Source organism: Pinus tabuliformis, chromosome 2_2 (genome assembly GCF_031772625.1).
Source record: "Pinus tabuliformis cultivar Carrire ecotype Pingquan chromosome 2_2, CPIR1, whole genome shotgun sequence".
Taxonomy (NCBI): Eukaryota; Viridiplantae; Streptophyta; class Pinopsida; order Pinales; family Pinaceae; genus Pinus; species Pinus tabuliformis.
The window spans coordinates 461718552-461732147 of record NC_142300.1 but is presented as its reverse complement, the minus strand read 5'-3'; positions in this window follow the sequence as shown (position 1 = coordinate 461732147).

The window sequence follows — 13596 nt, the reverse complement described above, 5'->3', positions numbered from 1 at the left end:
CCTCTATGCACAAAAGTCCATGGAGGTTTTCCCAAGAAAATAATATTGACTATTTATCCTATGAAAATGTTCAAGCAAGTAGATTCGATTCTTATTTCTTCATACACGATCCATATGAAAACACAATAATAATTTTCAAAGAGCATAGTTACTTATATTTTAATGCATGCTTGGAGCCCCTCCTTCCCCTCTCTTGGCTTGATCCTACATGTATTATGTCATTAATTATCATATTTTCCCATAAGCATACAATACGCAGAACTTAGAAAATGCAATAGATTTCCTAAATCCTAAATGCATTCCATAAATCACTCCATAAAGTAAATTTTTCCTAAATTCTAAAATCACTCCATAAATTATCGATAAATCATATTTTTCTAAATTCTAAAATCACCTAATAAATCATCCATAAATCACTCCATAAATCGTATTTTTCTAAATTCTAAAATCACTCAATAAATCATCCAGAAATATATCATGTTTTTTAAAAAGTAGATTTTCTTTTGCCTTATGGACAAAATATCACTTATCCACATCTTTTCTAAAACTATGACTCATTAGTTCTAAAACTCATAAAATATATCAACTTGGAAAATACATTTTATTTACATAGAAGAATATAAATTCTTCTAAATAAATGAATTAAGAATTAATTCTTGTAATATTCTTGTAATTAAGAATTAAAAGAATATTCTTCATGTAATATCAATATAAGAATTACTAATATTTAATTATTCAACAACACTCATTTTATGAGAGTTTTTATGGTATATTACGCTAGGGATATTACATACTCTCCCCTTTAAAGAGAACATCATCCTTGGTGTTTTCCTCGTGTTGGAACATTTACCTTTACTCATAATATAACAATCTAAATAATGAAAAATGGAATCATTTCCCTTGGAAATGAAGGATTTTTTTGTTTAATCAGTAGAATCAATAATGCTTATGAAATGAAATATTTTTCATTACCAATGATGTATGTGATGTCAAATAATACTTTAATCATAATACTTCCACAAGTACTCAGAGAGAACCAACCCTCGAACCATCAAAATGATAAAAAAAATTACATCAAGTGCATGTTGTCTTTTATTTATGGGTTACACTAGTATTTCTTTCCCACTGAAGTTCTTTGCGAATTATTGTCTTTATCTCCCATAGTAATTTCAATCAAATTAAAACTCATGGCATTTATCTCCAGCCATTTTCCTCTGGTTTAACTATTTCCATCATAAGTTAAATCATAACTACATAGACTAACAATATAGTTTCTTTATTCATGCGTATAGATAATTCATTTCTGACATGTCCATTTTCTTATACAAAGCTACAAATAAAACCTATTCCATCGAAATTGTCACTTAGATAAATTAATGGATCATGCATGCAAAAATATAACACATACAACAGCTTAGATACATACAACTTATGGTATATTCTAACATCCAACATCTTTAGATGATTTTGAAATCAATATAAGAATATAGACAAAATTTCATCTAACAATAGTTAATGTTTGAGAATTATTTAGGAAGCGATCATATTCCACCTAATTGTGCACTATCTCCAATAGTTCCTCACCGAACTAAGATCTAATTGCCAGTAGAATCAACAACCTCATTGATTCATTAGTGGTCTCTTACCAACAGGTTTTTAATAGTGTCTTGCTTTAAGGTATGCCAACGTTTTGCCTAGGCCTTTTTTTTTTTTTTTTTTTAACTATTTTTTTCTTTTCCTTTAAATCATGCATTTCTTCTCTCTCACTATGATTTGTTTCACCCCACTTACTATTTCTCTCCAACTAAGTGATTAACATAATATTTCTCTCCCATTATGTTAATATTTTCCTTTTTATTATTTTCTCTTAGAGATTTTTAGGAAACTTTTAGGGAAGGTCCATCCTGTGGACTTAACCACCAATACCTTTTCATAAGATGGAAAAAGGTCTTCTAAGGATATAGTGTTCTCTCCTGAATATCCAAAATAATGTATTCATTATCTCAATAATAAAATAAAATATTACATCATCACATTATTCCCACCATGGCTTCCATAGACATTCAATCCAATAATAACTCAGTTTAAAATGCATTATAATTTACATAACTTTCCATTTTCATATTATCATTAAAGAAAAAAAACATTTATGTACATCATGCATCCATACTTGACCCTCAACATGGGTCCAACAATTTTTGAAGGTACATTGACAAAAAATCATCACATGTCAAACATGTGGTATACATTCCGAATTTCCACATAATAACAATCATGTAAAAACATTAAGATATCTTGCATACCATAACATTATACTTTTTGTAAGGTCCCACGTTACCAACCATAAACATTATAGAGAAATAACAGTCCCGTTGAAAAGTAAGCTACAACCATTGGGGAATTTTTGGAAAATATTTTGCAAGCATGAAATCTACAACAATTGAGGCATTTTATCAAATAGTTTGCAAGCATGCAATCTACAAACATTGAAAATTTTAACAAATAGTTTGAAAGCATGCAATATAAAGCCAATGAGGCATTCTAACAAATAGGTAGTGCACATGAAATAAATTTCCATAATGATGTTTAAACTATCAGAGAGACAATAAAATTTAAAAACTAACATGAATCATATTAATATCATCAATGGTAAAATTTATGCAAAACAACACAATTAGAAATCCCTATAGGGAAATGTCAAATTGGAAAAATTGACCAGATTATGGAATCTAAGTCTAAAAAACACTTTTTTGAAATCAAAGTTGGGGTTGAATGGTCTTAATGTATGCATAGTTCCTGATGTTTAGTTGAATCGCATCCAAAATTCCTAGGGATGCAATTCTATAAAACAACAAAATTTCGGATCTCATTTACCAGTTTTGTCAAACACATGGAATGCAAACTTTCATCTACAACTCTACATGAAGAAAGAAAACCCAACATTATGTTACTATGAGTTTTTCATTGAATTTAAATTCACTCTATGAATTCCACTTGGCTCATTTTTCACTTTTAACATCTAAAGAGGCTATTTCAATGTTCTTTTATAAAATATTATATTGACCTCTTTAGGGACAACCCCAACTTCTACATTCTTTAGTTATCACACAAACCATACATGCATTCATTTTTTATAATAAATGCATTGTAACTTTAGTCAATTTTTTATTTATTTTTAATGTATGCACCATAATAATTATTGTAATAGTATGAATGCAAAGGTAGGTAATTAATCATTGCTATAACTAGTGTGTTCTTAGGATTTTTCATAGGTGATACAGAGGGATATTACACACTCTCCCCCTTAAAGAGAACATCGTCCTTGATTTTTTTCTCTTGTTGGAAAATTTACCATTACTCATAATGTAACAATCTAAATAATGAAAAATGGAATCATTTCCCTTCATAATGAAGTATTTTTATGTTTAATTAGTAGAATCAATAATTTTTATCAAATGAAATATATTTCATCACCAATTATGTATGTGATGTCAAATAATATTTTAATCATAATACTTCCACAAGTACTCAAAGAGAACAAATCCTCGAATCATCAAAATGATTAAAAAACTACATCAAGTGCATGTTGTCTTTTATTTAGGGGTTACACTAGTATTTCTTTCCCACTGGTGTTCTTTGCAAATTATTGTCTTTCTCTCCCACAGTAATTTCAATCAAATTCAAACTCATGGCATTTATCTTCAGCTATTTTCTCTGGTTTGTTTAGTTCCATCATAAGTTAAATCATAACTACATACACTAACAAGTTATTTTCGTTATTCATGCATATAGATAATTCATTTATGGCATGTTCATTTTCTTATACAAACCTACAAACACAACCTATTTCATCAAAATTATCTCTTGGATGATTTAATAGATAATGCATGCAAAACTATAGCACATACAACAACTTAGATACTTACAACATATGGTCTATTCTAACATCCAACATCTTTAGACAATTTTGAAATCAGTGGAAAAATATAGACAAAATTTCATCTAACTATAGGTAATCTCTGAGAATTATTTAGGAAGTGAGCATATTCCGCCTAACCGTGAACTATCTCCAATAGTTCCTCACCGAGCTAAGATCTAATTGCCACTAGAATCAACAACCTCATTGATTCATTAGTGGTCTCTTCCCAACATATTTTTAATAGTGTCTTGCTTTAAGGTCTGCCAACGTTTTGCCTAGGCCTTTTTGTTCTAGTTTTTTCGAAAAAAAATAAAAAGTAAATAAAAAATAAAAAATTAAAATAAATAAATAAATTAAAATAAAATAAAAAATAAAATAAAATATATATATATATATATATATATATATATATGAAGAAGGAAAAAGGGTATTTTCCTTTAAATCACACCTTTCTCTACCATTGTGCTTTATTTCACCCCACTTAGTATTTCTATCCAACTAAGTAATTAACATAATATTTCTTTCCCATTATGCCAATATTCCCAGGGATTTTTAGGAGACTTTTAGGGAAAGGTCCATCCTGTTGACTTAACCACCAATAGTTTTTCGCAAGATGGCAAGAAGTATTCTAAAACTCTAGTGTTCCCTCCTGAATATCCCAAACAAGGTATTCATTAACTCAATAATAAAATAAAATATTACATCATCATATTAGTCCCATCATGACTTCCATAGCCATTCAATCCAATAACAACTCAATCTCTAAAAATAGTCAATGTCTTAAAATCCATTGTAATTTAGATAACTTTCCATTTTCATATTATCATTAAATAAAAGAAATATTTATGTACATCATGCATCCATACTTGACCTTCAACATGGGTCCAACAATTTGTAAAGGTACATTGAAAAAAAATCATCACATGTCATACAAGTGGTATACATTCCAAATTTCCACATAATAACAATCATGCAAAAACATTAACATATCTTGAATACCATAACATTATACCCTTTTAAGGTCCCACATTACCAACCATAAATATTATAGAGAAATAATGGTCCTATTGAACTGTAAGCTACAACCATTGGGGAATTTTAGGAAAATAGTTTGTAAGCATGCAATCCACAGCCACTGAGGCATTTTATCAAATAGTTTGCAAGCATGTAGTCTACAACCATTGAGGAATTTTAACAAATAGTTTGCAAGCATGCAATATACAGTCAATGAGGTATTCTAACAAATAGGTAGTGCACATGAAATAAATTGCCATAAAGATATTTAAACTATCAGAGAGACAATAAAACTAGAATTTAAAAACTAATATGAATCATAGTGATATCATAAATGGTAAAATTTATGCAAAACAACACAATCAACAATCCCTACAAGGCAACGTCAAATAGGAAAAAACGTTAAGATTATGGAATCTGAGTCTGAAAAACACTTTTTTGGAATCAAAGTGGGGTTTACATGGCCTTGAGGTCTGAATAGCCCCTGATGTTGAGTTGAATCGCATCCAAAACTCCCAGGAATGCAAATCTATAAAAGAACAAATTTTCGGATCTCATTTACAACCTTTTTCAAATACATGGAATGCAAACTTTCATCTACAACACTACACGAAGAAAGAAAACCCAACATTATGCTACTATGATTTTTTCATTGAATTTAAGTTCACTATACAAATTCCACTTGACTCATTTTCCATTTTTATCTAAAGAGGTTCTTGTAATGTTTTCTTATAAAACATTTTATTTTCCTCGTTAGGGACAACCCCAACTTCTACATTCTTTAGTTATCACACAAACCATACATGGATTCTTTCTTTATAAGAAGTGCATTGTAACTTTAGTGTTTTTTTTTATGCGCCATAATCATTATTGTAATAGTATGTAGACAAATGTTGGTAATTAATCATCACTATAACTAGTGAGTGCTCATGATTGTTCATAGGTATAAAAGAGGTTTTATTATCTATTATCCACATCAATATTCAAATTTCATGCACACAAACTTTAAAGCAACATTATCACTTTTTATTATTTAATACGGTAATTAATAATGTATCATGCATATCATGTCAATTGTAGTCTACTGCAAGTTCAGCTAGAATCATGCTTGAGATGATGCCCACTAGAATCATACCTCTACTTTTCTGCTTAATTATTCTCAAAAGACACTAGTGTTGCAACTTTTACTTTGATACCATTTGTAACATCACCAGGTAACCTTGCAGGAAAATGCGAGTTAGGAGTTTTCGGCATTTACCAATGTGTAGCTTTCTAGATTATTTTCTATATTCCATTAATGATCATTAGAATAAACATCATCATTACATAGATAAATATATAGTAAAATCATAGTGAGCTACAAAACCATTAATTGTCATTGTGGTAGTATATTAACTTAAATTTCATGTTGTAACTTTGCATCGGATCCATGATTCTTTTAACTAAGTTAGTAAACCACATTCTTGATAATATAAACATCACATCATGAAATGAATTAATATCATTAAAATGAAACAATGAATAGTCACATCATTAGACACTGATATACCTTGGAAACCTCGTAGGGTGAAAACCAACAAATGTTTAATTTTATCATTAAATTCTAATGAGGGTGTTCACCCCTCACTCAATGGTTATAAGGTAGTCCATCCCTTGACTATTGTCGTAAAATATTACATAGAAAAATCATATTAGATGCAACATAACTAGTTATAAGCTAGTACAATCATCATGATATCATTTACTGTTGGGTCCCTATAATACTAATGATTACCCCATTACTATTGTAGTTATACCCCTTATTAATATTTTTGTGCCCCTATTGCCCCAGTATTGTTATTACTGTGCCCCATAGAATCCCTCTATTGTTATTTTTTTGGCTTTATATTATTATTGTTAGGTCGGTTGGATTATATTGTGACTCCTTAGACTCCTATACATAGAAAGGAGGTTTTGTCATTTGAATCATCGAAGAATTGTTCATTTATGTAATGTAAAGGAGGTTGCCCCCTCGAAGAGGCTGAATTCTAAGGCGTTGATCTATCTTTTCTATCTTTTCTTGAGCTGGTTTCATAACATTTGGTATCAGAGCTTTGGATTCTAGGGTTTCGCTGTTCCAAACAGGTCATCGTGGAATTTTCGCTATAACTTTTTTCTGTGACGTTTCAAAAGTTGCAAAAAAAAAAACATTTGAGAAGAAATCGCGCTGAACCTCGGGTCTGAATTTCAGAGCTTTTTGCGATATATTTGCGGAGATATGATCTGAGCAAGTTGGTCTTTTTTGCAGACTCCTGAATTACATTCCAAACAGGTGACCTGGGGAAAATTGTCATAACTTTCTCTCTGGGGATCGGATTGAAATTTCGTAAGAAGGTACAAAAAGACGACAGACTATAGTTTCTTGTATGCATTTTTCAGATCCAAAGGTCGAAATAGTGACTCGTGGCACGTCGTACAAGTTCGCTCTACTGAACTAGTCTATAATCAAGTCACTGTGGGAGATTTCACATAACTCTTCCTTGGAGAATCCAATTTGGGTCAGACTTGTGGCGTTGGAAAGAGGAGACAAAAGGCTACTACAGGTCGCAATTTCAGAACTGGATGATCTGAAATTATAGAGATACATCAGATTCAATATCAGGCTTCTACAAAGTGAAAAAAGGTGTGTAGTTTTTTTTTTAATTTTTGTGTAAGCTTAGTTTGAAGGAATTCAAAGGGCATAGTAAAGCATTATTATTGGTAACTGATGCCCCGAAGAAATAAAATGCAAACACCTAGTAAGGAACCTAAAAGCTCTAGCATGACTCATGAAGAAGAGGAAGAAATGCTACACGATATATCAAAATTACAAGAACAAGTGCAACAAATGTCACGCTCACAAAAGCTAACAGAAGCTAAGATAAATGGCGTAGAATCTAATCTAAATGGCGTGGAATCTAAGATAAAGGGCATGGAAGCTAAGATGGATGATTCGAAGACAGATTTGAAAAGAGGCATGGCAGATTTGAAGACAGACATGGCAGATTTGAAGACAGATTTGACAAATTTTCTACAAGAAATACTTACTAATGGTGAAAAGGTTGTAAAGGAAACTCATGATGTGAACAAAAGAAATGTTAATCATGATTCCATAGACTCTAATGTTGGATCGAAGACCCACCATATTCCAAAAATTGATATGAGGAAGTTTGATGGCAAGGATCCCGCCACATGGATATTACAGATGGAGCAATTCTTCGATCTCAATAATGTGCAAAACACACAAAAGGTACGTATGGCAACTTTATATTTGGAACCAAATCAGTTTGTATGGTATCAATGGCTTTGCTCTCGTAAACAATTTATCACTTGGGCAATTTTTACGAAAGAATTGATAGCACATTATGAGGATACAAAAAGCAACACTTTTTTTAGCCAATTGATAAGTCTCAAACAAAAGGGTTCAATAATGGAGCACATTGAGGAGTTCCAAAAATTGAACATAAGGGTAAAAGATATTCCAGAGGAGCATAGGATTGATGTGTTCATAGGGTCTTTAAAGGATAATATCCAACATGATGTTCGCCTTTGGGAACCTGATTCATTAGAGAAGGCATTCAGGTTAGCAAGAAAAATGGAAAGCAAAATTATGGCAACCAGGAAGCATACCACTCACAACTATAAAGATGTAAGTGTTGTTTCCCCTAGTCTTCCACAACCTATAAGGTTGACACCACAAAAATTGGAAGAAAAAAGAGCAAAAGGGCTTTGTTACAGTTGTGATAGCAAATACACTAAAGGTCATAAGTGTGTTGAGAAGAAATTATTCTACATAGATTGTGAAGAGGAAGAAGAAAAGGAGAAAGAAAGGTCAAAAGAAGAGGATATGCTCCAGGAACAAAGCCTAAATGAAGAACAAATAAATCCGACCATATCTTGTAATGCATTGGCGGGAATTACCACTCCTCAAACCATCAAGATAGAAGGACAAATCAAGAAGAAAAAGGTAATAGTATTGATTGATTCAGGAAGCACCCACAATTTTATTCATTGTAAGGTAGCAAAAGAATTGAATTGCTTCCTATATCCAGCACCAGAGTGTCAAGTGTTGATTGCAAATGCAGGAACAATAAATTGCTCTGGAAAGTGCCATAATATCAAGCTATCCATGGGAGAATATGTATTGACTAGCCCAATGTTTTCCATTCCAATGGGAGGTGCTGATGTTGTACTAGGAGTCCAATGGCTACAATCCTTGGGTACAATAGCTTTTAATTTTCAAGAACTTTTCATCAAATTTTCTACAGAAGGAAAAGAAGTTGAATTAAGGGGTATTGCAGGGAAACCAGGAAAGATAATCAGCTCTAATGGTTTCACAAAGCTTCTAAAAAAGGAGCAAAGAGGTGTAATTGCACAATTATGTTCACTAGATGTTTCCACATCGGAATCATCTATTTCTCCAGATCTCCAAAAAGTCCTCGACAATCATTCCAAGGTATTTGAGACTCCCAAAGGTCTCCCACCTATGCGTGATCATGATCATGCTATTCATCTGATTCCAGGAAGTGTTCCTCCAAACATCAGGCCGTACAGATATCCCTATGTCCAAAAGAGTGAAATTGAACGTATGGTTGCCGAAATGCTAGAGGCTGGTATAATTCAACCGAGTCAAAGTTCTTTCTCTGCTCCAGTAGTATTGGTGCACAAGAAGGATGGATCATGGCACATGTGTCTGGATTATAGGGAGCTCAACAAGCTCACTATTAAAGATAAGTTCCCCATTCCTATCATTGATGAATTACTGGATGAATTGCATGGATCAATTTACTTCACCAAGTTGGATCTTCATTCAGGATATCATCAAATTAGAATGAAGACTGAAGACATTCCGAAAACAACATTTAGAACTCATGAGGGTCATTATGAATTTTTGGTCATGCCTTTTGGCCTTACCAATGCACCTTCAACATTTCAAGGTTTGATGAATTCAATTTTCAAACCATTCCTTAGAAAATTTGTGTTAGTATTTTTTGATGATATACTAATCTACAGCAAGTCTTGGAAGGATCATGTTGAACATGTTGACAGGGTGCTACAACTATTGGAGGAGAAACAATTATATGCAAAAAGATCCAAATGTTTCTTTGGAGTCCAGGAGGTGGAATATCTGGGTCATATTGTATCTCATGAAGGAGTTAAGGTAGACCCTAGCAAAATTAAAGCCATTAAGGAATGGAAAATCCCCACATCCATAAAGCATCTGCGAGGATTTCTCGGGTTGACAGGGTATTATCGCAAGTTTGTTAAGAATTATAGGAGAATAATAGCACCTCTAACAACATTATTGAAGAAAGATGCATTTTCATGGACTCCAGAAGCAACAAAGGCCTTTGAACATATTAAAGAGGCAATGTGCCAAGCACCGGTCTTAGCTACACCGGACTTCACAAAAACCTTTATTGTGGAATGTGATGCTTCAGGAAATGGAATTGGTGTTGTTCTAATGCAAGATGAAAGACCCATTGCTTTTGAAAGTCATCCAATCAAGGGAAAGTTTTTAAGCAAAGCTATTTATGAGAAGGAAATGTTGGCAATACTCCATGCACTTAAGAAATGGCGACCCTACCTAATGGGAAGACACTTCAAGGTAAAAACGGATCATGATAGCCTTAAATACTTTTTAGAACAAAGATTATCCTCTGAAGAGAAACAAAAGTGGGTCACAAAGATGTTGGGTTATGAATTTGAAATCATCTACAAAAAAGGGAAGCAAAATGTGGTGGCAGATGCACTCTCAAGAAAGGATGAGGATGTGGAAGCATTGTTGTGTGCCATTTCTATTATCCAACTAGATTGGATAAACGAAGCAAGGGAGGAATGGAAGAATGACGAAGAAGTGTGGGCACTTATTCGAAAGTTACAACAAGATTCCAGTACATCTGATACATTTAGCTGGCAAAATGATTCGTTATGGTACAAAGATCGCTTATACCTCTGTAAGAATTCCCAGCTAAAACAAAAGATTCTTATGGAATTGCACACTTTTCCCTTAGGAGGGCACTCAGGATTTTTAAAAACTTACCATAGGGTTAAGAAGGAATTTTTTGGGATGGCCTTAAATCGGATATTCAAAAGTTTGTGGCGGAATGTTTGGTTTGCCAAAAAAATAAAGTTGAAACAATTAAGACACCGGGTCTATTACAACCTTTATCCATTCCAAGCCAAAGTTGGGAGGAGGTTTCAATGGATTTTATCACAGGTTTACCCAAGTCTGAGGGAAAGAGTGTCATCATGGTGGTAGTTGACAGACTTACCAAGTATGCACACTTTTGTGCATTATCACATCCATTTAAATCCAGTATAGTTTCTACTGCATTTATGGAAAAAATTCAAAAGCTACATGGAAACCCAAAGATTATTGTAAGTGACAGAGATCCCATTTTCACTGGAAATTTTTGGACATAAATATTTTCTTGTCTTGGTACTCAGTTAGCTCATAGCTCATCTTATCATCCTCAATCTGATGGGCAAACTGAGATAGTAAACAAATGTTTGGAAGGATATCTTAATTGCTTTGTATCTAATAAACAGACACAATGGGTCAAATGGTTGCCTCTGGTTGAATGGTGGTATAACACTTCCTTCCATACAACAAAAAAAATGACCCCATTTATGGCACTTTATGGGTATCAACCACCATCCATCACATCATATTTAAGAGAAAATTCTAAGGTTCAGGCAGTGGAACATCACATCGAACATCAACAACAAGTCCTCCAACTCTTAAAGGATAACCTCGTGTTGGCACAGAATAGAATGAAACAACAGGCAGATCAACATCGCAGTGAAAGAAGTTTTGATGTAGGTGATTGGGTATTCCTACAGCTACAACCATATAAGCAAATGTCCCTCAAGCAAGCTAAGAAGGATAATAAATTATCACCAAAGTATTATGGTCTGTACAAGGTGTTGCAAAAGATTGGTACTATGGCATACAAATTGGAGCTTCCTGCAGCTTCTCGATTGCACCCAGTTTTCCATGTTTCATGTTTAAAGAAGGTTATAGGCGAAAAGCTCCCAGTTCAAACAATATTGCCAGAACTTGACGAGAAATCGATCAATTTTAGAGTATCTTATCAAGTGGAAGAACTTATCCGCTGAAGATTCGACATGGGAGGATGAGAATTTTATCCAGAAGTATCTAGAACTACTCAAGCGTTGAGGACAACACTTTTTTTGAAGGAGATGGGCATGTTGGGTCCCTATAATACTAGTGATTACCCCATTACTATTGTAGTTATACCCCTTATTAATATTGTTGTGCCCCTATTGCCCCAATATTGTTATTATTGTGCCCCATAAAATCCCTCTATTGTTATTTTTGTGGCTTTATATTATTATTGTTAGGTTGGCTGGATTATATTGTGACTCCTTAGACTCCTATATATAGAAAGGAGGTTTTGTCATTTGAATCATCGAAGAATTGTTCATTTATGTAATGTAAACGAGGTTGCCCCCTCGAAGAGGCTGAATTCTAAGGCGTTGATATATCATTTCTATCTTTTCTTGAGATGGTTTCATAAAATTTACCCATGAATGCTCAATATCTATGTTGTTGTGGTCACTGTTACCATCAATGGATCATCCAGCAGTTGGAATTCCTCAATCTGCATGAACCAACAAATATTTATCTATCATAATGTTAAACATGAACTATCCTTTGCATAGGTCACCATCATTTCTTGTCATTTTTGTTGCCGACACACTTGATATCATGATTAGATAAAATATTAATAAACCAATAATAAATCTTTATTAGTGACACTTCAATTCATATTTTTGTACATGCATAAAACATAAACAAAATGTCATGAAATTCCTTCTTAAACATCATTGCACATGTATTAGTAACAAGAAAATCACTATCAAGCTTCATCTTTCCAACAACATGATAACTAGCATTTGCACCTAATCTTGCAAAGGAAACGCCGTAAGGCATAGTGTGTGGAAGAATATTGAAATGTGAATGGGCATTTTTGAAAGCAAGGGTCGATGATAATGAATTTGAATTGAGGAAGCCATGCCAAAAACCCTATTCATGGGTTAAAGTGCCTATGAAATGGAATAAAAGTAGTCATACATATCCATTGAACTTGTTTAGATACCTTAAAGATTGCCTAGTTGAAGGTGAAGTTAAACAAATGAATTCACGCGAACAACAACTGGGTATCCATATCGATATACAAAATTTTAAGGAGAGGCATGTTAATCTTTTCAAACAACATTCTAATGTATTTTCCTAGAAATATGAAGACCTTAAACCATGTCACATTGTGATGAACTAAATCCCTGCCAGGATATATTCCTTATGATGCAATGCGCTTAGGAAGTTTTGTTGTTGGAAAGTTTTATTGGGCTGCATTGAATTAAGCAAGGCTAAAACATTAATGTTGACGTTGTAGCTATAGTTGTTCTGCATGTTGTTGAATCTCTTTGCAAGTTTGGTTTCATCGTGCCCATATGCTAAGGAGAGGGTCCTCTTGAGAGAATTGAATTTGTTGTCATTATCCACTGCTAATTCTTCTTGTTTTGGGACAACTTTATAACGACAATCGCTGTTGTTGTCATTGTTATTGCTGAAATTGTTGTGAGAGAGGTTGGAGAACTGGACTTGAGGTAGTTTG